The 25,558-nt window shown below is 37.9% G+C and overlaps 1 long non-coding RNA gene across 2 annotated transcripts in view; it reads left to right on the top strand.

Annotated features, from left to right (window-relative positions):
- The window catches only part of LOC131382314 (uncharacterized), a 31,299-nt gene extending 6,091 nt beyond the window's left edge, over nucleotides 1–25,208 (top strand). The window contains exons 1-3 of one of the 2 annotated variants that reach the window (XR_009211695.1): nucleotides 10,204–10,298; nucleotides 12,855–12,982; nucleotides 24,984–25,208. This is a non-coding gene — a long non-coding RNA (uncharacterized LOC131382314). Of the gene's footprint in view, nucleotides 1–10,203; nucleotides 10,299–12,854; nucleotides 12,983–24,983 lie in introns of those variants that run through there. The other variant, XR_009211694.1, reaches the window with a different exon arrangement.
- Nucleotides 25,209–25,558: the final 350 nt, after the last annotated feature.

Here is a 25,558-nt window from a genome sequence, read left to right as displayed (position 1 = left end):
TACAGATTATAGGAAGTATAATTTGTATTTTTAAGCAACATGTTTAGCTTTGTGGATATGGAGTGTGGGATGGTAAACATTTAAGACTGAGAAGGGTGGAAGGGTGGGAGGGGATGAGAGATGAGAAATTATTTTGGGTACAATGTACATTATTTCAGTGATAGTTATACTAAAAGCCCAGAGTTTACCAGTACACAATATATCCATGTAACAAAACTGCACTTTTACCCCTTACATTTATACAAATTTTAAAAACTAAAAATAAATAAATAAATAATCTATGTAACTTTAATAAAGCATAATTGTAGAAATCTGCTCAACATTTACCTAAGACCACTCCATTCTTAACCCCACTTAAACCGTTTCTTCATGCGTCTCTGCTGCATTTATGCAAGCAGTTACCTTATTTGTAAAACTTAAAATTTAAGTAACTATGCATAAGTTGTGAGGTCTTTTATGTAAAGAGCATACTCTACATTTCTCTGAACTTACCACAGGACTGGTGACTCAGGATTCAATAAATGATAGCCAATTTGAATGAAAACCAACCAAAGTAAAGAGTGTGAATATTTATTTAAGACCACTATGTAGATTCTTTGTGTCTTTGAACACAATGTAAAAGGGTTCATTAATTTTATCAGTTTAGTGCAAGGCTGTGTCAGTGCTGTTAATTTCTTAGCATAAACTCCTAGCAGGCAGGACTTTGTTGAACTTTTCTCTGAACAGCAGTGTGTGCAAAGAGACGCTTAATAAATGCCATTAGACAATAATCGCTGGTGTTTAATATTTATTGAACACCTATAGGGACCTTGAGACCTTGGTCCAGGATGAAAAGCTTTAAAAAAGCCTGTACCTAATTAATGAAAACATGGTCCCTGCTCCCAAGGAGCTTATCTGCTAAAGCACACAACACTGTTGTGGGTGCACAAAGAAAATTAATTTTTTAGCTAAGTGCAAAAAACAACCACCTTTATGAAACTGCAAGATTTATCTTGTTCTCCCTTTAACTTAGTTTCTTTCTGAGGGCCTCATGTTAAATGTCTGGCAAAAAAAGTCAAGGTAGAGGATTCTGGAAACAGGCCAAAGGGATGGAGGCAATGAAGAAAATGGGATGGTAATAGATGGTGTGCCAGTTGGCTATATGGCTAGGTGGATGGAGCAGTTGGGGAGAAATAGAATTTCTTTAGGTGCTCATTATGTTTTTGAAGTTTTTTAGTGGTTATAATATACCATCATCATCATGATTCATTAATATTTAAGTTCACTTTGCAAAGGAAACCAAATAGGGATGAATCAAATGTTGATTTTCTTTCATTTGGGCCAGCTAAAAAACACAGCAGTGACAGAGAGCAGGACTGGCATGGATCTAAAGCATATAACAGTGTATTGCAAATGTGCTCTAATTGGGATGTTTGTCTCTCCAAACCTCATGTTGAAATATGATCCCTAATGTTGAAGGTGGGACATAGTGAGGGGTGTTTGTGTCATGGGGGCAGATCCCTTCATGAATTCTTTGGTGTTGTCCCCAAGGTAATGAGTGAGTTCTCACTCTTATTGGTTCTCATAAGAGCTGGTTGTTACAAAGAGCCTGGCCCTTCCCCTCTCTCCCTTGCTTTCTCTTTCCATGGGATCTCTGCACGTGCTCCTCCCCTTTGCTTTCCATCATGAGTGGCAGCAGCCTGAAGCCCTCACTAGAAGCAGACGCTGGCACCCTGCTTCTTGTACAGCCTGCAGATTTGTGATCCAAATAAACATATTTTCTTTATAAATTATCTAGTCTTAGGTATTCTTATAGCAACACAAAACAGACTAAGACAGCGTTATTTCCTAATGCATTCATTTGTAGATAGCCAGAGATTAGTGAATGGGAATAAACTAGAAAATAATTATGAATTACAGCTCTATTTTTACTTTTATCATAAAAATTTAACATTTTTTTCATTCATTTTCATTTCATAACTTGTATATAAGAAGGTCAATCAGCACAGGAAAGTGTTAGTTATATGTGAAAGTGACATCTGTGTAATTAAAATGTTTGTTTTATGCAAAAAAAAATTATTGAAGAAAATAAGTGTCGTTTCCAATGTACACAAAGTTATCTTCTGTCGAGCATTTTCTGTTTGATGTTTAACTATGTAATAATTTCCTTCCCGGTTTCCCAGTTTAGAATGATAGTGTATTAGGGACATTAGATTAATAATCAAAATCCAAAGGAAGTGAAGTTTGGGAGCAAACCAAATAGATGTTAATAGCTGAAGTCATAGAGAAGCTAAAAGCAGAGACAACAATGATGGGTCAAAGCAAAGGAAAATATCAAGTTAGAGCTGTGAAAACCAGCCAAGAAGTTGAAAACTCATCACTTATTCTTGAAGCCAATAATTCTTAGATAGGGTCAGTCTTAGAATAAAACCATAAAAGGCATTGCAATGCAACTAATACATAGTTACATGTACACACACACACACACACATCATATCTCACACTGTCTCTGACTGAGTAAATTAAATAACATAATATCTGAATAAAGTTAAGGAAAGACTACAGGTGCAAGAAAATTAAACAAGATGACAAGATTGTTGTGTCACAAAAGATGAAAATCCTTTCACTATGTGCTTGGCTTCTTTGTCACTGGTCCTATTGTTAATGATTCTCTACTTCTAATCACATCATGTTGCAGTTAAATTTGACTCTATTTCAAGGCCTCTCTCAAAAGCCATCTAATGAGGTTCCTTATCTGGTTCATTCAAACAGATGTGATCTTTTCGTTCTCTGAACTCTTCTAACGTTTTTTAGATGATTCATTTGAAAGCTGTTATATTGTGTTGTGCATTGTTATTATTTTTGTACGTGCCTCATTATTCTTAAGTAAAATAGATGCTACTTTTGGGTATGACTTATTCATCGTTGCAGATCCTGAAAGGCTTAGCACAAGTACCCGTGCCTAGTCAAGAAACAGTTGTGCTGTTTGTAAGTGTGGAGAAAAAGGCCTGGCTTTAAACATATACTTGGAAGGTCGTGTGTACCTACATCCCCTCATAACTGTGCCTATAGGTGCCCACTGTAGTTAAGACCCTTAACTATTACTAATAATTTAGTAGGCTTATTACCAATAAACTAGTAGGATGTTTTGGATAAATTATGTACAAGGAGACCAAAATAAACAATTCTGTGTACATTTTGAGATTTGAGACAATACTTTGCTACAGAAATTTGTAACTTTGCTCTGTGGGAAATACTGTGTTCACATAATGAAGGTGAACATGAAATTCCTTTTGAATCTCATGTGCATCCTAGAACTCTTATTCAAATTCACCTTTTATCCTGTGATAAACCAATATTTAGATCTGATTTGTTCAGTGTCATTTCAGGCAGTCTTGCTGACAGGACCTCCATCATCTCAAAGTATTTATTAAGATTTTAAATAATCACTGTGAAGTATACAGAAATGAACCGGACAAAAATCTTATTCCTGCAAGCTTCCTAATGTGCTAGGGGAGCTCAAGTCTACTTTAGAAAAGGGATAAGGACCATGAAAGTTGCAGGAGGTGCACGGGAAGATGGTGGAGGAGGCATCTCTCTTGAGATCTGAAGGATAGGTAAAATTTTAATTAGAGGCCAAGGGAAGGAACAGTGCATTGAGGAAATTGCAACTGTCATAGGAAATGGACCATCACATTTGTCTCCAAGACAGAAAGACAACTAAAAGTGTCAAGAAGGATGACTGCTTTCCAAAAGTGTATCCAGTGCCTTTTCTCTATGGAAGGTAGATTGTTAGCCATTTCTTCACAGTCGTTTCATTCCCCTGTCAAGCGGGGAAACTTTAAGTGTTAACTAAACCCTTGACTTCAGAATAAGTGCAACTTGGAGGAAAAGAAAAGATAGTGCAAGATAAATCCAGTAAAGTGGATGATCTTTCTGTCTCTAATCTTTCCAGCTTTTTTAGCCTTGAGAAGTAAAGGTGCAGATATGGTTTTTTGATCTGTGTCTTGGGGAAGGGATGGGGTTGTTGAGAGCAGTAAGCAGTAAAAAGTCATCCTGTGTTGCCCTGGGAGGTGCCTGCTCAGTACTTAGTAGCACATGGCTGGCACTTGAGATGGGGAAGTTGGGGAGTTAACCAGTGTGCACTTAAGTTTGTAAGAAAGGTTCTCTTGGGGAATTACACATTTTAGTGGAACAATGAAATTTCATCGACTGAGAAGGGCTAAACAAAAACATTTACCAAAGGTCCTGGGAAGTAGAAAAAGCACTAGGAGAACTTTTTCTTCTCCTAGTGAGAGGAAATTATTCGAGGAAGCACCACATACTCCAGTTTGCCTGTGAGGCTTTCTCTCTTCTGCACTGGTCTGCTCAAGCCCATGGCAAGCACCTGCATGCAGCACCTGGTCTGGAGGGCCTTACTCTGCCTGTCTGGTATCCCAGCTCTTGACATCTACTGTTGGGACTCTGGACTGGGACCTCTGTTTTCACAGCTACTCAAGGCTTCTAGCTGCCTGTGAATCTTCCCTGATGAAATGGTCCCCCTCTCCTACAGTCAGGCCCTCTCTGTATTCTAAGTTGAGAATTAGATAAAACTAGTGAACAGTACCTAGGACCATGAATTAATTGAAGAGATCTAGATGGTACCCATAGGAACTTCTCTCTTTTTCCACAAAACAAAGTCTTTTGAAGGGCATCTCTAACAGAATGATGTTCATGCTGGGTAATGGCAATCATAACACTGACGATGGGATACTTTTCAAATTATATTTTGTGGGGAGGGGGTCTTCCTATGTTGCTCAGGCTGGCCTCAAACTCCTGGGCTCAAGTAATCCTCCAGCTTTGACAACCCAAAGTGTTGGGATTACAGGTGTGAGCCACTGTGCCTGGCCAGACATTATTTTAAGTGCATTACATAGGTTAGATGATCCACCAGGGAGACATAATGTGTAAGCTAAAGCCTTCCAATGCTACCTATACATAGCTCCTATGGCAAAGCCTGGCTGGGTGCTCAAAAACTATTCTCTCTTCCTGGACACATAAAAAGATTACATTTTCCAGTCTTCCTATGATTAGGGATGGAATTTCTGGTCAATGGAAGGTGGGTGAAAGAGTTTCACATCACTGCCTGACTGAGCCATCATTTGTCACGGGTAATCCTCAACATTCTTCCCTCTTGGATGGTAGGACACCGAGGATCTAGTGGAGGACTCCAAGGAGACCCTAATGCAGTCTTTCAGAGCTGAGGTTCTGTGAGCAAGTTAAGGCCCATTGAAAATTATTTGTGTGACTATTTCCCCAGTCCTTCCAAGGATGGTACAGAGTTAGTGGATGCATATGAGTTACTTTAATTCCTTACTTTCATAGATCCCTTAGATCATTAGATCTTAAGTTTTCTGTGGATTCTGAGAAAGTCTGCATTAGGAGATAACGGTCCCATGGGCAGAAAGAGCCTAGATCCCTGAGTCATCCTTTGGCTGAGAATTTTACACTTGGATTTGCAGAAAGGAAAATGAAACATTTTTGTGTAGACTCACTAATATTTGGGAACTTATTTATTAACACCTCATAGATTAGCCTGCCCTGGATAATTCCTCTTTCACCAGCTCTTTCAGGAATAACTTCTCTCCTGTCTTCTTAAAGTGTAGCTGCATAAAAATTTGTCTCTTGGGAGATAAAACATTTATATAACTTTCCTGTTATGTTCAGTCATCACAGTACTACAGGCTTTTGTTTTTCTTTTTTCTTTTTTGTCCCAGCTCTTCTTCAGGAACATCATCATATCAGGAACAGAATGATTCAATCTGGCTTTAAGGAAAGGGTATCTACACAGAAAATAATAGGAAATTTGTTACCAGTGGTGGAAGATAGGCTGAAGAGACCAAGGGAAATACTTGAGAAAAAACCTTGTGAAGAATGCATTCGTTGAAGAGAAGGGAAGGTTCTGAAATGTGCACATTATTCTAAGAGTCCATGAATTTTTCAACGGTCTAAATGGCTAGAGGGAAAATGATGAGATTCTTACGACTCTGACACATAGACTAAGTTAAAGCCTCTGTTTGAATGGAGGTGAATTATATGGTTTGAATTCATTGTGGATGGGGAGTGTTTCATGGATCCTTAGGCATCCTGAACGCTTTCAGTCACCTTAAATTAGTAGGTGAAAGACTGTCTTCCTAGTCATTGATCTACCAATTAAGTACCCAAGCCCACTATATAAGTAACTCATTCTAACTGCTTCTTATGGTCTTCATTTCCTTATAATGGCTCCCGTGCCACATAAAACTCATATTGAATTTGTGTGCATTTCATATGTTAATCTGTGTTATGTCAGTTAACTTATTAGACTCAATGGATGGAGGATGGAGAAAGCAAGTAACACAGTGAAGATGGGTCAATATGCATCACCTCCAGAAGTTAATTCCCAGGGCTCTCTTTTCTAGCAGGGAAGTGAGGCTAAAGATCTCTAAAGTGTCTGATAAGTTTTAAAGTCTGATAGTATGAAACAGAAAAGATATTGGCGATGATTATGCAGCCTCTCCCCTATGCTCTGAGTGGACTGAATAATGCAACATTTAGTGAAATCCTAGGGATTCTTTCATTGTCTGCTTTCACTAGGCTTGCAGGTGGGTGATTGCGGGGGGGGTGGGGAAGTTGGAGCAGAACCCTGCTATACAAAGAGAAGATGCATTCTTGCCTCATTGCTTCGCGTGTTCCCAACTAAACTATATGTTACTTAAGCAGAACACAGTTTTATAGTCTTTTGTAAAACCTCCTCCCCATCCCTAACCAGTACTACTCAGTAAAGTTCTCAGCATTTAATAGATGCTGAAATTGATTTATTGATCTCCATATGTGACAAACTGCATGCTGTCATTATGCATGACTTGTATTTATGAATTGTTAGGAAAATAATGACTAATTGTATTTTTTAGGAATGACATGAAGCTTAGCACTCTTGATTTAAAGGCATTTATACAAAACTTTATTATGAAGACAGTCTTTATTGTGTGGCAATCATGAACTACTTAAAGCCTCCAAGTTATAATAATAAGAACATTAAGTTTACAGCATCGATATTACAATATTTGAATATTTTAATAAAGCAAAATTGTAAACACTTTTGAGTTTAACTCTTTCCTTCTTAATTTCCCCTACTTCACTTGAATAAGCCATTACTTTGGATGTTGTCTGTATAGGAGCAGCAAAACTTTTAACTCAATCCTCTATCCTTTGGGTCTGATAAATAAATTGACATAACACAGATGAACATACGAAATGCCCACAAATTCAATATGAGTTTTACATGGCATGGGAGCCCTTATGAGGAAATGACTACCTTGAAAAGTAGTTAGAATGAGTTACTTACATACTGCACTCGAGTACTTAATTGGTAGATCAACAACTAGGAAGGTAAAGATTCATTTAACAAGGTCTCTTTGTACAGAATTACTTTGGCCTCAACTTTCTCATCCTTGAGGATAAGAACGTTGAATCCTCACATGGTCATTTTATCTTCTGTTTTTAAGAAATAGCCCAAAGGTCACTGTGATCTTTTTGCAACTGCTGTTTTATTTAAGTGCCTTTAACTTAAACAGTCAATATGCCAGAGCGGTATATTTCCAACTCCTTCATCTATAACATTTTTTTCCTTAGGACTGACCTCTTGATAGGGAGCATATTGTCATTTCAGGCTTGTGTAGTACCTACATGGTGTCATTTATACCCGGAAATTTAATACCAGTAGTATTTGTTGAAATAAATGGGAATTTTTAATCATAAATGTCTATTGTATACCTACTATTTTTCAGGCAGTGTGCCAAGCACTTTAGGTCATGAGAAAAACAAGAGGAAAAGGAAAGTCATACTAAGATAAAAGAGCAATGAATTACCCTGATTTGGTCACTGTATATTGTATATATCGAAAGATCAACTGGGCACAGTTGCTTGCGCCTGTAATTCCAGCACTTTGGGAGGCCGAAACGGGTGGATCACTTGAGGTCAGGAGTGCCAGACCAGCCTGGCTAACATGGCAAAAGCCCATCTCTACTAAAAATACAAAAAAAAATTAGCCGGCCGCAGCAGCACACACCTGTAATCCCAAATACTCAGGAGGCTGAGGCCCAAGAATCTCTCGAACCCGGGAGGCAGAGGTTGCGGTGAGCCAAGATGGCACCACTGCACTCCAGGCTGGGTGACGGAGTGAGACCCTGTCTCAAAAAACATAAACAAAAACAAAAACCATCATTAAGTATCCCATAAAAATGTAGTTATGTATCAATCTGAAAATTAATTTATTTTTAAAAAGATAAAAGAACAACTGGAGGAAAGAATATTGTGATTTCTTAAATAAAAGACGTTTTGCAAAATTGGTTTTATACATTAATGCACTGGAACATTCAGCTCCTTTCAGAATGGCGCAGACTAAATCCTGATTTCAGTTCTTAAGGGTTCCTCACTCTGTTAAAATTCTCAATCAGGCTAGATGAGTGGTTAACTCGGTTAATTAGAAAACACAGGCCTGGGGTTGGTGGTACCAGGGTTGACCTTGTTGTAGAGCAGCCAGTTCCACTGGTTTCATTGACACAAAATGTGCCCAGCCTAGTAATACTAGAACACTGCTAATCAAAGTGTGGTTGAGAGACCCCTGCTGGACTGTGGGACACAAAGACAGTGAGAGTAAGCAATGAGAAAGCATTTAGAAACTTTCATAACAATGTATAGACTCATTTTATGCATGTTGAACTTAATAGTAGTTTTAAAATGAGAGTTGATATTTTGGATATCTTTTAATTTCATTTTTCTGTTAAATGACTTTTAGTATATTTTACAAAAGTATTGGCTCACATTATAAATAAAAACAAAATCAAAACAAATCTTTTGCCACAAATAATTTGAAAAGAATTGGTATGGAATATATTGTCTTGGATACATGCACCAGCGCTAGACTGCGTGTGTTGAAATGCCAACTCTAACTGCATTATGCTAGGCAAATTGCTTAACTTCTCTGTGCTTCACTTTCATCATTTTAGTGTGGGGTAACATTTGCATCACCTCCTTGGACTGTTGTGAGAATGTGAAGCACTTAGAACAGTGCCTGTTGCAAGGGCTCTTTGTATCTTTAGATAGAAGGGGTAAGGCAGCAGTATGGCAGCACAGCTGTGGTGACAATGTAGGGGGTTAGAATCTAAGAAGCAGGTTCCACCGGCCCACTGGATCCTGCAGCAATCCTCTCCAGAAATAACCATTTTGATATGCTGAAAGAATCTAACCCTTCAGAAAGCATAAAAGTTTTGTAATTTTATTATAGCAGGTTCTATAGCATGACAATGAATGATAAGAGACTGTTTACAAGCTAACTAGGCCTAAGGCACAGACACAAATAGCTATTTACATATTTCTAACCCTTTTCTGTCTAACGTGCCTTCTTCCTCCCGCTGATTGAGTTTGATTAACTTCATACCATACCTATATCCCCCTCCATTGGCAGATGTGTTCCATTCGTCCTTATACTTTTTTCCTTATACTAACAGATATGCCTCTGTTCCTTTATCTTAACCTTGCTCTATAAAATAATGTATGGGAATGCAGCATGTATTTGATTCCTATACCCTCCCCCCAACTCCAGATTTTCCTTCTCTTGCTATTACTCAAGACCAATTACATTCTTATTCTCTAATGTACCTCTTGAATAGCAAGCACATTCAATCCAGGAGAAAAACCGATGCAATTTAGAGAAAAAAGTCAAGGTGAGGCACTGGAAACTTCTTTCAATATTTGGTTATTTGTCCAGCTTCTATGTTTCTGGAATGACAGAATTAATTGTTTATGTGTTTAAATAATATGTTTGGGTCTCAGCTCTACTTCTTAAAGCTCTGTGAGCTTAGGCAAATCTATGCAATTTGAGCCTGAGTTTTCTTATTGCTAAAATGATAACAATTAATTTATATGGCTATTGTGATAAGCAGTAATAGCCACCATTTAATGAGCAATGCTATATATTCTATGGAATGAGTAAATTATATCTAACATTTAAATGATACATAGATTGTAATCTAAACAATGACTTAGGAAGGTAGGCATGGTTATCTCCCCAGTTATAGATAGAGAAACTTGAGTTTAAAGACTGTTGGTAATTTTTTCTGGGTAACACAACTGGTAAAATTAGAGCTGGGGTTTGAATTGAGGTATTTGACTGAAAGCCCATACTTTTGCCTTTTTATCTTTAAAGGAGTTGATAGAAGTGAGTGTGCCTTGTAAACCAAGTTTTTGATATCAGACATTCTCATCATCTATTCCACTTCCAGAAAACTCCATAGCAGGTCAGTAGTGTGATCTTCAAAGCCCACCAGCAATCAGTCCCAATTAATTTCCCAAGCAAGAGGAGTCAGCGTTAAGCTGTTGTATTCCAAGGCAGCCAGAAAAGTCTGCAGTTTTTAGTTCTTGCTACAGGCATCTTCACTGGTGAACCAGCTGCCAAAGCAGATCTCTTTTTGAGGCTTGCCTTTGCTCACACGCTATGGGCTCATTTGATAAAGAAGCTGACTCCAAGCCATGCCTAATCTTTTGCTCCATGGGCTCTGTTTGGGAATTGGCTCACAAGCTGCCCCTCTAGAGGAGGAGGGAAAGTGACAAAAGAGAGAGTTATGAACTGTGAAACCTTGCCCAACAGGCTATCTTTCCTGGAATTAGCTAGAAAAGCAAAAATGGATGTTATTAGAGGGCACGTATCTGGCACTGCAGCGCTCACTGGGTTCTGCCGTTGGTAAGACTCCTTAATTGCTGAGCTTGGAAGGTCTACACAATAGCTGTGCCCAGAGATAGCTCACATTGAGCATGATTAGGGTAATGTTTCCTTCATTGCCTGAACAATGGAAGAGAAGAGCAAAGCAAACGTATCGGGCTTTCATCTCAGGCACAGCGAGACAGGGAATGCCAGACAACTACAGAATGGCAGTGCCTCCCACCCACATATAATTGAGTTGTTTAATCCATGAAAAATAGTAACAGAAGTCCCTCCTACCCATATATAATTGAGTTTTTTAATCCTTGAAAAATAGGAAAGGGGAAAATATGTATCATCTCACCTTACAAGACAATTAAACTTTTGAATGATCTATAGAGTAATTATGAGAAAACAGTGGAAGGCATTTATGGTATTATGCTATCAAAGGAAGCCTCCAAAAAAACTAGCAAGGCCGTGGTGGCATGTGCCTGTAGTCCCAGATGCTTGGGAGGCTGAAGCAGGAGAATAACTTGAACCCAGGAGGCGGAGGTTGCAATGAGCCGAGATTGTGCCACTGCACTCCAGCTTCAGCAATAGAGGGAGACTCTATCACAAAAAAACAAAAGGGAAGTCTTATCTCTTCCCAGGTCTGCCACTTTTTTTCTGGGATATAAGGAAAGTCATCTTGAATTATGCCTCAGTTTTGCTATCTGTATATTGGAGATAAGGCACTAATTATTATAAACATTAGAGATATTTTATAAGAATCAAATATGATGATAGATCTGATAGTGTTTTGAAATGTAACTATATATGATTATATAAATAGTAGGTATTTAATGGTGAAGAATATTCAGTATCTGATTGCATGCAATGGAAAATAAGGGAAAACTGTCAGAGAGCCCCTATGTTTTTTGTGTCAGTTGAAAAATAAGCTCTTAAAAATCACACCTAACTAACCACTTCTCTTACATTTTTGTTTGTTTTGATTTTTACCTGCTCAGCTTCTCTTAGAAAGTACTAATTACAGACAGTGTTTCACACAAATTCAGATACATTCTCTTCATGTCTTTTAGAATTCAGCACTTTTCTCAAGAAAATGTTGATTGACAAAATTATCCTAAAGGTAGAGAAATCCTAGATTCCACTTTATGTTTGTCTCATCTGCCAGTGGGGGGAAGAATCAAGAAAAGAATTCAAGAGGCAATTTTGACACACACACATATCTCTATGGCAACATGAAACCTCCCATAGATATGCCTGGAGCTGAAGCAAGGGTAAAGGGCTTATTCTACTTTTCTTCTCTGTTTTTCATTCAGGCTCTGGACTGCATACCTACTTGATCTTTCATGTAACCTAAACTTTGGTTTGGATTTCTCTTCTTGAATATCTTTGTCCTTTGCAAAGACACCTGACTAAGGGACATCATATAAATATTTTTATAATGAGCGTGTTTTTCCAAAAGTAAATGACATTGCAAAGCCACATTTGCTTGGTTTTATAAATTCTTATGTATTTGTTATAATGTTGGTTTCTTTACCTTTACTACCTGTGATGGTTAACTTTATGTGTCAATTTGACTGGGACACAGAGTGCCCAGATATTTGTTCAAACATTATTGTGGGTGTGTCTGTGAGGGATTTTTTGGATGAGATTAACATGTAAATAGACAGAATGAATAAAGCAGATGGCCCTCCTAATGTGGGCGGGCCTCATCCAATTAGTTAAGGCCTGAATAGAACAAAAAGGCTGACCCTCCTCTGAGTAAGATAATTCATCTTGCATTATGACTTTCACACTGGGACATTAACTTTTTTCTGCCTTTGGACTCAAACTGAAAAACCATCTTTTCCTGGGTCTTGAGCCTACCAGACTTTGGACTAGAACTTTACCATCAATGATCCCGGTTCTCAGGCATTTGGACTCACACTGGCTCTACACCATTGGCTGTCCAGCTTGCATACTCACCCTGCAAACCTTGGAATCTGCCAGCCTCTATAATTGCATGAACCAACTCCTTATAATAAACCTCTTGGTTCTGTTTCTCTGGAGGACTGTGACTAATGTAGTAATAATTTGTATTTTCAGTTTTCCTATGAGAAAAGGTTGGGCATTCCTTAATAGTCTATCTTTCCCTACATTGATTTTTCAGGTAAATTTTAACACACCAAGACAGAAAGAAAGGCAAGAAAGCAAACAAGCAAGAAAGAAACAAAGAAATTGGCATGTTTGAGTGTGGGTGTATACATAAGCAACTCATATATGGATAATTTTTCCAAGGTAAAGGATCTTTATTATATTTAAACTCATCCTGCTTTTTAAATGTGTATCTAAAGTATTCTTGCTTGTTTATTGTTTAGCAATTAGGCTAAAAAATAGTTTGCTAATATTTTCCATCTAAAATATGTTATAAGATATGGCTTCGAACCTTCAGCTTCAGCTTTTCTTCTTTTTCAGGTTTGGATTGGGTTTGGGTCAACTCTGAGTCAAGAAGATATTAAGTTAGTCTTTTCAGATTGTGTTCATATCCATATATCAAGAATCTACTAAAATTGAGATGGCTTCTGTTGGCTGCCCTCTCAAACTAGTTGACCTTTTGAGATTCTTTTCCAGTTGTGGTTTTCTCTTTGCACTGTGTCTATACAGTTTATGTTGAAAGTGGCACAGAAAATCATTTCTTAAAACCTCAAAGCCCTATACATACTTCAGTTTCTTTTATTTCTTCCTTAAACCAGATAACTATACATTCCAAAGATTTCTGGAGTAATATGGTAGTATTGTGTTAGAAAGGACAACATGCTGGCAATCAACCCACTGTATAGGTACTGGATTTCTAACTTGGAGTTGTGTAACTTTGGGTAAATCACCGAACCTGTCTGATGAAGACAGCACTGCCTACATCACAGTACCTGGAGAACTAATGATATAGGACTTGGAAGATTAATTTTTAAGCTGCTAATTAATAAAGCACGAATTAAGTTTTTCTTTATTTTCAAATTACATGGCACTTGATTTTTGATCCCATGCCTCTCAAATCTCATTCTTACAATAAGTCAAAATAATCATCTCTTATATCCTTGGTGTTAGAGATTGAGTATACATTCTGAAACCTCTAAGCATGTCTATCTTAGTTATTCTCCAATGTCTTATGTGGAAATGTATGATGTAATTTCTTTGGGATTTTTTATTAAAATATGACCCAGAAGTTTCTTGCCAGGGCTTCTCAAGGTCTCTGCATTTTATATAGGCAGTTGCCCTTCTTGTGGAATTGATTTGGACTTGTCATCTCAGGGCCTTTTCTGGTGATAAGCTGATCCCCAAGAGTGGTCTTATGTCTTCACAGGTTAGATAATGTATACACAGTTTTGAAGGGAAAGACATAAAAAGTAAAGCTGCAAGATTTAAATAATTTAACTTAGCAGCACTAAGCTTAGGAAGCAATTTAATAACAGATAAAAATTATAAAAATAGAAGAATTGTTTAGTAAAAAGAATGATGGAGAATCTGGAGATCTGGGTTCTAACCTTGTCTCTACCATGAAATAACAGTGGGATTTTGGGTACAACTTTTAGCTCAAGTTTAGAGTTTTTACTCATTGTTTTAAAAAGGTGTTTCTACTACAGATCTGTAAAAATCTTTTTAGCTCTAACCTCTCTAGGTCCTCTCTTCAGTACGTGCTCTCTGTTTCCGGGGGAAAAAATCACCTTCCTCTTTGTCTCTCATATTCCATCTTCCAGCTAAGAAAACATAGGAACTGAATTGCCTCCAGCAGCGTGTTATAATAGATTCAATCATTCAAAACAAAAAAAAAATATAAGCTCGCAATGCTTATTCTATTGCCACCGTTTAAAGATGTTGGATTAGTTGTGGTTCAGTAGCTTGTATATTTCAACATAAATCGGATCCTGTCAATAATAAAAATACAATTATGAAGATTGAATAATAGCATCCATTTATTAAGTACTTACTATAGTAAGCACTTTCCATACTCATCTCATGAAACTTCACAACAGTACTATAAAACAGGTACTATCTCCAAGTTGTAGAGGGGGATCCTGACTTTGAACAACATGGCCAAATCATACAACTGGTGAGCAGCAAATTGGGAGATAGATCGTAGTTCTGTGTGGCCGACTTACTGGATTTCTTGTGACCTATTAGTCATCAAGTGACCTGCACATAAAAACTAGTGCTATATCTTATTCTTGATCCAGTGTGCATCTTTGCGAGTGTAACTCAGATTTTCTTCTCTTTAGTTTTTCTACTTTCGAAATAAGAACACTAAAATTCATGTACACCTCACATAGATGTATAGTAATGTATAACAAAACAACCAGACTTCCAACATAGATATTGCCAAGTTTTCTTTTCTCTTTTTCCTTCCCTCCTTCCTTCCTTCCTTCCTTCCTTCCTCTCCCTCCCTCCTTTCTTCTCTTCTCTTCTTTCTCTTCTCTTCTCTTCTGTTCTCTTCTCTCTCTCTCCCTTCCTTCCTTCCTTCCTTCCTTCCTTCCTTCCTTCCTTCCTTCTCTCTCTCTTTCTCTCTCCTTCCTTCCTTCCTTCTTTTTTCTTTCTTTCTTCTTCTCTTCTTTCTTCCACATGGTTTTGTCCTGTCTTCAAGGCTGGAGTGCAGTGGCACAATCTTGACTCACTGCAGCCTCAGCCCCTGGGGCCAAACAATCCTTCCACTTCAGCCTCCTGAGTAGCTGGGACTACAGGCATGTGCCACCACACCTGGCTAATGTTTTTGGTATAGCCAAGTTTTCTTTATTGTAACATTGCTCATCCTCCGCTTGATTCTGCAGGAATTTATAATCTTATTTTACAAGTTATTTTTAAATATCTTTAAAGGCAAAATGACAGAAAAGAAACTAAAGATTTTGACTATACTTAGGATAATCCTGTGTGTGCAAGGGATACTTACTAATTTTCAGTTCTTGATAATGATAAAAATAAATTGACTCAAGAAGGAACACAAATTATCAATTCAAACATGGGGAGGGGTTTTATGACTTACTGTACTTGCTCATGGCTTTACTGTTTCATCTTATATGTAAGGCATTTTCTTAAGAGATACACAGGTTCTAAATAAATATTACAAAGAATCACTCTGGAAGAAGGTATTTCAAAAAAAAGAAGAAATTAAAAACAGACTATTCAACATTCCTTTTAATAATTCAAATCCTCTTTGTCAGACCTCTGTGCCCTGTGTCTGGAGTGTTCTCTCTTTTTCTACTAACAGACTCTCACTTGCCTTTAAAAACTCTCTTGAAATCCTTCTTGACAATAAAATTGTTTTAGCTTCTTTGGAAAGAAATAGATAATTTCTTGATCAATTTACTCAGAATGTATCAATGTCATTTTTATTTTTAAAAAATGTGCCCTAAGATTTCTTTCAGAGTATAGGACAAAGCATGATTTGATTTTAACCTATATGCTGGCTATAGATAAATTATGTGTATTATTTCATCTTTTTTATGTAAATTACATTCTCAAGCCACAGCAATGAGAAGGAGTCCTTCAGGAGGGTAAGTGTGGGTCAACACAGCCTTAATCTATAGCTGCAGTTCCCCCTGGCTTAACTGCTTGAACCAGCCTATCCAATCCTTCATTTTCTTTAGGACAGTGGTTCTCAGCTCTAGCTTCACATTAGAGTCCAAGAGGATTCTAATAACCTATGCCAGGAATTCATGCCAGGCCGATTGAATTTGGGTTCTTCAGGGTAGGGATGGTTTTAAGATGCTCTCTAGGTGATAATTAGTGTAGTCAGGGTTGAGTACCTCTCCTTTGCAGCAAGAGAGTTGAGATAATTTGCTGTGGTCAGTTACCTTCTCTTCTGCAGCCTTCTGTGCCCAGTGGTTTCCATTCTGCTGAACTCTATAATTTTACTCCTGCTACCTGCTGTTGGATCTGTTACTGTCAGCTGAAACTGAAGCTGACTTTGAAGTTCATTGGTGTTATTCCATGGGGTATGTCCCATGCTGTTCTAGTCTCACTTCAACAATCATCATGCTCTAATGGAGAAGGGCTTTAGCCTCTCAGTATTAGTGTTACTGATTAAGCCCCAAACAGTGACTAGTTGGGCTTCCTTTTTAAAAAATCACTCATGGTATTACCACTCTGTTATTTAGCACTGCTGTTCAGTCTATTTAGATGGCAGTTGCATATGTCTTCTCTTAAGGAGCAGGTCACAAAATGTTTTGATTAGTACCATACAATATTTCTCTCAAATCACTCCCTGTACTAATATTCAATGAATGTCTTTATAACAAGATGCACACCAACTTTGTTTTCATTTTAAATGAAATATATCAGTTGAAGATATACTTCCCTAGTGTTTAGAGGACTATTACAAACTATGTCCCTTCTTTTTCCATTCCAATTCTGTCATTGTTCATTTACTACAATATACCTTAACACTACTTTTCCCATTATATTTATTTGGTTCTCATGGAATGGAAACTTCCAACAATTCACCCTGACAATATCCAATTCCCTGTCCCCTTACTCAGGGATCCTGTATATGTGTATGTGTGTGTGTGTGTGTGTGTGTGTGTACGTGTGTGTGTGTGTATAAATATATATACATATATTTATAAGTGTAATATTTATGTGTATATACATATATATTTATACACACAAGCACACACATAAATATACATATATCAATATAAATATGTTCAGTTTACATATTCAAAAGAATCAAGGCCTTATAAGGCAGTTGCTAGAAATTTGTGAAACAAAAACTCATTAAATGTTTGATGAATGAACAAACTCAATGAACATTGCCCAGTATAAGGCAGTCTGCAATGAAAGCCTCAAAACTTATTCATTATGATGCTCATAGTAGTGGTGTTGGGCTTTCTGAAGAATAGGAACAGAAGTTCAGGTCCCCTTTGCTTTCTTTCCAAGTTTACCACATACTACAACTCTATTGCATAAGTCAGGAAGATGCTGGTCCAGAACCTCGCAGGGATAAGCTGTCCCTGATGGCCAAATCAGGTGGGACAGGATCACGTGCTTGCTCTGAACCCCTGCCTCCTGTGCAAGCTGGTTACAAGTATTGCTGCTGCTGTGACATGTAAGCAACAAATTAGGCATCAATGGTGTGGCTCAGTGAACAGAAGCAGATACTCACCCTCCAATGTGTAAATCCATTTAGCTGTAATTTCTGGCTGCCTCAGCTACAGTTAAGTCCCTGACAAGTTAAAAGGATGCCTGACAGGTAAGCCTGTTTCTCCTTGGGGAGATGATTAAATGGGGGATTGTGTGAGAATAAGAACTGGAGGAGGGGAAATAGAGTCCTTTGGGGTTTCACTTACAAGCTGTTTACTTAAAAAAAGTAACATCTGAACCTGTTGCATTCATTGGCATTATCTTCTGCTTGTGTTCAGCAGCTGGTCATTCTTCCTCCCCTTTGCCCAGCAGCCCACAGCTTCATTGCTGTCTGACTTAACAGGAAATAACTATCTTCCTTCCCAAAGACCCGTCAAAATTGGTAATGCAAGGGAGCAGTCAGGCTAGCTTGCTGGCCACTCATTTCTTATGAATCATCTGGCAATTTTTTAGTTTGACAATTGCACCTCATATATTTTAATATTGGTTTTGAAAGAAGAAAGCGGGGAACTTCCATTTCTTTACAGCTCTCTGTAATTTCAACTTGCTCTTTACTTATGTATGAAGTCGACTTGGGTGGAAAGGTTAGAAGCAGATGAATTTCTAGTTTCAGAGCCTAGGAAAGGCCAATAAAATGTGCAATAATCTTAATGCTAAGGTTTCACAGAGCTGGAAGTATGTTTTATATTCATGGATGACACTTCTTGAAAATGATGACAGGGACCTCATATTTTTAAAGACTTTTTTTCTTTGATCTTTCTTACATTCTAACACCTATTTAAATTTTTTCAGACAACCGTAGAAAACAAAACAAAGCAAAACTAAATAAAAACAAGATCTCACTATAATTGAAAAGGCTTCCTAATGCATTCAGGTCCAATGAGCAAAAAAAAAAAGGCTTTGTTTTATTTTAATCTTTTTTGGGCAAATCGAAAAACAGCTGACTGCTTCTCTAACCCCAAATATGTACTCGTCTTTCTACCTATAAACTCTGCTTTTCTTAATTTTGATTCATGAATTGGTTTGCTTTATATTGACTGTATGCACAATTAAAAGATTTAGTTAGAAACTCCAGAAGTCACAATAGGATTTAATATTTCTGTTGCTATAGGTGTAAACAAAACATTATATGACAATACTTATTTAAATTCTTAAGTTTATGGTGATGAAATGAAGCTGCAATTACCCCGACTTTTCTTCCCATGGCCCAAGGATGAAATAGAGAGAGAGAATCAGGGGCTGATGACTTATGCCTGTAATCTCGGCATTTGGGAGGCCGAGCACAGGATGGATGACTTGAGCACACGAGTTGGAGACCAGCCTGGGCAACATAGCTAGACCTTGTCTCTACTACTATTACTATTAATAACAATAATAAAATTAACAGGCATCATGCCATACTCCTGTAGTCCCGGCTACTCGGGAGGCTGAGGTGAGAGGATTACTTGAGCCCAGCCAGGAGTTTGAGGCTGCAGTGAGCTGTGATCACACCACTGCATTCCAGCCTAAGTGACAGACTGAGACCTTTTCTCAAAAATAAAAAAAAAAAGTAAAAAAGTGACTCAGGAAAGCAGGGAAGGAAAGGAAAATAATGGAGAAGAGATAAGATGTAAGATGTCTTTATCAAACATGAGTTTGGGATGAGTTCGGAAATTTGAGCCACTGTGCATTTTATCATATGTCTACCCTTAAACGTCTGTTCCGTCCTGTTCTAGAAGTTTATGTTCTATTCAGTACCAACAATTGTACTTATCACTCACTGCACTACAAAGCCTCAAAATAATAGCATACTTTTATGGAGATCTGTACTTTTCAAAGTACTGTCATTTTCATTATGTCATTTTATCTTAACAACAACCCTTGAATCATAAAATTCTAGTTAGAAGAGCCATCCTATACCATTACCTCTAAAATAGTCCCCCGAATCATGATATAGTTTCTATTTTTGGACAGTTTACCAGTACATTACACAAACAATTCAATTTTCAGAAACTTGTTTTCCTTGTAATGAAAAAGTAACACTTGTTCATTTTTGAAATTACAGAATAAATAATAAAATTTAAATCACTTTTAAACTCACCACCAATAATTAATTGCTATCAATATTTTGATATATTCCTATGCTGCCTTTCCTTTTTACATATTTAAATAATTTGTTGGGAATGAATTATTACTGCCACAGCTAGTACACATATATCTGTATTTGTTGGTCCTTAATGTAGGAGTTGATTCCTAGGTGTGGCCTGGTTATCAAAGGGCACCCAGGCACCAAGACAAAGGGGTGAGGACCAAGAATAAGAACATGTGGCAGAGGAGGGCATGGAGGAGTGGAAGCCAAGGAAAGTGATGGATATTGAAGAGCATAGCAATATAAGTCCTCCCTATAACCCTTCTTATCTTCAGTAACTCCAATGAAAACTTATACATTGCTTTGTGTGAGTGGGCTTATTTTTATGGAAACAGATAAAAGGATGGAGCATTTTTACCCGGGGTGATAAAGCCCTAAAACATCACCTGTAAATGTAGGTGCTCAGGAGTGCTTGAGCCCTTGGGAATGAGCAGAAACTCTGGGGATGGTTTTGTATAATATTTCCACAAATTCTGACTGCAGGGTGGAAATCAAGCTTTAACTAGCTCTCTGAGAGCCAGTGTACTCCCTGATGACTTCTGAGTTGTATGGGCAAATATAAAATGTCTTTATATAACATCGTCCAGATGATCTAACATTTTCCTTTTTGTTTTACAGTTTTGCACAATATTATTTATCTTATAACAACGTATGATATACTTTATAATATGGTTTATAATATGTATCTTTTGGCATATATTATTTATGTGTATATATGTATATATTACTGATGGGGTCAAATCTCCATTATTACCATTTTACAAATACTATGATCATTCATGTATATCAGACTTATATGACGTGTCAAGTTATTTCTTAGTTAATATCTCCAGATGTGAAATGTTTGGTTCTTAGGTTATGCATTCATTTTATATTTTTGACAATACATTTCCAAGTTTCAAAAAATCTGTTTCACCAATACACAATGCCATCAACAATGTGTAAGTACTCAGTACCCCTTCTACTAAATTTTCTCCATCTATCCAGCTGTTGAAACACTTTTGAATTTTCATTTTGTTGCCAACTGTGTTAGCATTCCTGCTGGGTTTGGTGAATCAAAATACTCATGTCACCTGTCTCATTCAAGACGTCAATCACAAAAAAAAGTTGAGGACGTAAAGCATGGAAAGAGCCTTTGGAAAAACCATATAAAATTATAGCCAGGAAAACATTCATTGAATATTGCTTTTTGAAAATAATTTGTCATTCACTGCTCTATCTGTATTTGTAGTTCATGTTTACAATCATCATAATATATAATGATTATTGATTACCATTTGTAGTATCATAATGTGATTAACTTATTCGCTTGTATATTTAACCCTTTCCTGACACCAGCACCACCAAGCAGTGAAATAATACTGATTTGTACAACATTCTGAGGAGAAATGATTTATCCCATTAACAGCAACAGAACAGATGCCATAGAAATTGCATGAGAGAGGAGGTGACTTATAACGTTAGTTTTCACAAACCAAAAGATGCTCCCTGTGTAGAAACAGAGCTAAAGGGAATTCCAGGAGTAGATAACATTATTTTTAAAAAGCACAGAAATATGAAATAGTATGGTGGTGTGTAGGAAACACATGAGAAATGATTAGGTATAACTAAAGCATAGTATTGGGACTACAGAAAAAGGACCTGGAAAAGAAAAAACAATAAAATATCCTTGGTATCTTCAAAATAGAAGTTGATTTACTTTTTGCTAGACTTACCAGGCTACTCAAGTTGACTTTAATTCAGACCGCATCAGGCTCAAAAGCAAGAACTTCAATCCTATCTTCCAATATGTAACCAACTAAATAGGAATTAGGAATAGTGAAAAGAAAATTCAGGTCTCTATGTCTGCGGGGCTTCATATCTAGGTTTTGTTGTCATCACTTTATTGGTTTACTCATTTGCTTTCTTTCTCTTTCTTTTCTTTTTTCTCTCTTTCTTTCTTTATCTTTTATTTTATTTTATTTTTATTTTTTGAGACAGGGTCTCACTCTGTTGCCCAGGCTAGAGTGCAGTGACACCATCTTGGCTCACTGAAACCTCTGCCTCCTGGTTCAAGCAATTCTCCTGCCTCAGCCTCTTGAGTAGCTGGGATTACAGGTGCCCACCACCACACCTGGCTAATTTTTGTATTTTTAGTAGAATGAGTTTCACCATGTTGGTCGGGCTGGTCTTGAACTCCTGATCTCAGGTGATCCACCCTCCTCGGCCTCTAAAATTGCTAGGATTACAGGTATGAGCCACTGAGCCTGGCCTCTTTCCTTCTCTCCCTCCCTCCCTTTCTTTCTTCCTCCCTCCCTTCCTTCCTTCCTTCTTTCCTTCCTTCCTTCTTTCCTTCCTTCCTTCCTTCCTTCCTTCCTTCCTTCCTTCCTTCCTTTCTCTCTCACTCTCTCTCTCTCTCTCTCTCCCTCCCTCCCTCTCCCTCTTTCTATCTTTCCAACATTATTGAGGCTTTTCCAGGTAATGGGATGAAATGAAGAAATCAGAATCACTTCCCCTATTACAGCTTACAACTTGTTTGGGATGTCTTGGACTTCGTTCTCTATAGCTTTCTTCCTTTCCTAAAAATGAGTTTCTACCTTTTCCTACAAACTGCCTGGACTTGCAAATAGGTTATATTCTTGGAAGTAATATTTGGGGTATGCCAAATTAAGGGTACTTGCATGTCTCATAAAGAAGTTCCAGTAATTCAAATCAGCAGTCCAAGGGCAGGCAGAGCCATCTGATCCTACCTCTGTAGATGTCGTTAGAAGAGGTGAGGCTGAGGAGTAGGAGATGAAAATCAAGACTGACTCAAAGAGGGGAATCGATAGCATCAAGAGTATCGAGGTAGTCTTAAGGATGAGCATCAGAATTTTGGGGAGATTTGGGGAAGTTCAGACAGGGCCCCATTCAGCATCTGAGACCATGGGGCTCAGATCCAGATATGGGGCACTGGAAACTGACAAGAACGAGGTGAAAAGGAATGAGCAGGAAGTTCAGTTATCTAGCCAACTGATCTACAATGTACTGCAAGGTTCTAGGCTCAGGAGGGAACTGAATTTGCCACTGAAACCAGAGAAAAAATTAGATGGATTGGGGTCACAATGAAATTTGGAGACTGAACACAGCAGTTTGGTTCTCATGTGGGTGCCCTGAGATAGAGGTTTAAAGCCATAGACTCACCCACTGATGAGAAAGATTTCCCTGATAGCTGTACAGGCTTACACATCATTTGTCTGGGAGACTGTGTAGAACCAAGTTCATCACGGGGTAAGTAGGGATAGCTGAGGGCTGACATCTGTCACACCTGGGGCAAGTACAGGTTGGATTCCTTGATGAAACCCTGCTCTCTACTGCTGTGAATTCTTTTGTGACAGTATCTGAGGTGAAACATTGCCAGATATTGTGCCAAGAGGCCTTTCCATGGGTCATAAAAATCCTATAAAAAGATGAAAATTGCTGCCATAAAACAAAGACTTATAACAAAATAGGGAACCTCCTAAATTCAGAAGCTAAGAAAAACTGAGAAACGAAAACCGCTCTGCATATTCCAAGGGGTGGGTACAGCACCCCCATAGCCATTTGTATAGGCAAGTGGCATTTGCATTTATAATCTGTTAGAAAATATCTGGGCATTTTGCTGTTGAGTAAATGATCACCTGGCTTTCTCTTGAATTAATCCCCCACTTGAGTTCCAATTTCCTCTGTTCTCTGTTTTGAAAGGGCCTATGCTGGCCTGGGCAACACAGTAAGACCCCATCTCTACAAAAGAAATTTTTAAAAAGTTAGCCAAGCTGGTGGAGTGTGCCTCCATTTGTAGCTACTAGTGGGGCCAAGGCAGGAGACTCACTCAAGAGCAAGAGTTTGAGACCAGCTTAGGCAACACAGTGAGACCCTGGGCCTACAAAAAGTTTTGAAAAAGTAGCTGAGCATGATGGCATGCACTTGTAGTCCTAGCTACCTGGGAGGATGAGGTGAGAGTGTCACTAGAACCCAGGAGTTTGAGGTTGCAATGTGCTATGATAACACCACTGCACTCCAGTCTGGGTGTCAGAACAAGACCCCAACCCCTAAAAAAAAAAAGGAAGAAGAAAATATCCACAAAAACTCATTTCCTTGGAGAGAGTGGTTGTATAACTTTGATGTCTGAGAATAATGGGGCCATGTTAAAAGCATAGTTCAGGCCGGGCGTGGTGGATCACGCTTGTAATGCCAGCACTTTGGGAGGCCAAGGCGGGTGGATCACGAGGTCAGGATATCGAGACCACGGTGAAACCCTGTCTCTACTAAAAATACAAAAAAATTAGCTGGGCATGGTGGCGGGCGCCTGTAGTCCCAGCTACTCTGAGAGGCTGAGGCAGGAGAATGGCGTGAAGCCGGGAGGCGGAGCTTGCAGTGAGCCGAGATTGCACCACTGCACTCCAGCCTGGGCGACAGAGCAAGACTCCGTCTCAAAAAAAAAAAAAAAAAAAAAGCATAGTTCATAATAAGGTTGTCAACTGGCAATCTATAAAAACTCATTTGAAATATTCCTTACTGATAAATCTGAGGACAAAGCTTTCTTCCTAACAACTGCACCTTTGCTTTCATTCCCAATATTTGTTTTCCCAATATAATGTCTGGATATTCATTAACACTGGTAATTTGTGGTAAAGTGTTTGAGGGAATACGTTTTCCATATGCCTTGTATGCAGATGTGGCTGTATTGAGATACAGTAAGTACTATTCATACTTCTGTTATAAAATTCCGAACATGCTTAAGCAATAGTCATAAACGCGTTAAATAATACCATCCCAAGCACTAGAATCCTCTGTCTGCCAGCTGGGTGAGCTTCTACTATATGTCATTTTGATGTAATGCACTCCCATTTCTGCTGTTATTAGATGCAAAGTATTTGAAAAGATGCTAGATTGAATTGAAATCTGATTATGTCTGGGTTTGGGTTTTTGAGATATTGCCTATTTTCCTAAGATACACTGTTCTGTTTTCTTTTTAATCTCACAAATATGTACATACATTCCAACCCCTTCATTTCTCTCTTCTCTTCTCTACATTCATAGGTCATATGGGATTCCTGATGCTTATTTTAAAATGTAATCAAGATGCAGGCATGATAAAACAGTATGTTGTAGGTTCCAGCAGAGAGAAAGTAAAATAATGGAAGGAAGAAAAAGGAAAAAAATGAACAAAAAAAGGAAAATAAATTTTTTTTTTAAAAAAAAGTTTAGCCTTTGATGTAATCATAGATTAATGATCTGCTGCACATTAAATAAAAATCCATAGTATACTCATTTGTGCTTCTTCAATTTCTACACCTCTGGGTCATTTAAATACACCTCTATAATCACCGACTACTTCTTATAATATTTGCCTTATTCAAGCACCCTCCTTGGGGGAAACTCACATCCGTAGGAACACATTTAATTAGTTCTCACAATTGTCTTACACATTAGAAGACAAAGAAAATGCTGTGGTTCAGTACAGGTCACACGGGTCTGTGTGAATTGAAGCTGTAGAACATTTTTATGGTTATTTTCTTGAACCTTCACTTTGAAAAGTCACATCTATTCATGAGTACAGTTTCACAATCAAAAAGTGAGCATGTATCAGGATAATGTTTTCTTTTTTTTTTTTT

The sequence above is a fragment of the Hylobates moloch genome, unplaced genomic scaffold, assembly GCF_009828535.3.
Source record: "Hylobates moloch isolate HMO894 unplaced genomic scaffold, HMol_V3 SCAFFOLD_22, whole genome shotgun sequence".
Taxonomy (NCBI): domain Eukaryota; kingdom Metazoa; phylum Chordata; class Mammalia; order Primates; family Hylobatidae; genus Hylobates; species Hylobates moloch.
Note: the sequence above shows the minus strand (reverse complement) of the source record. Positions and strands in the feature narration are given on the sequence as shown.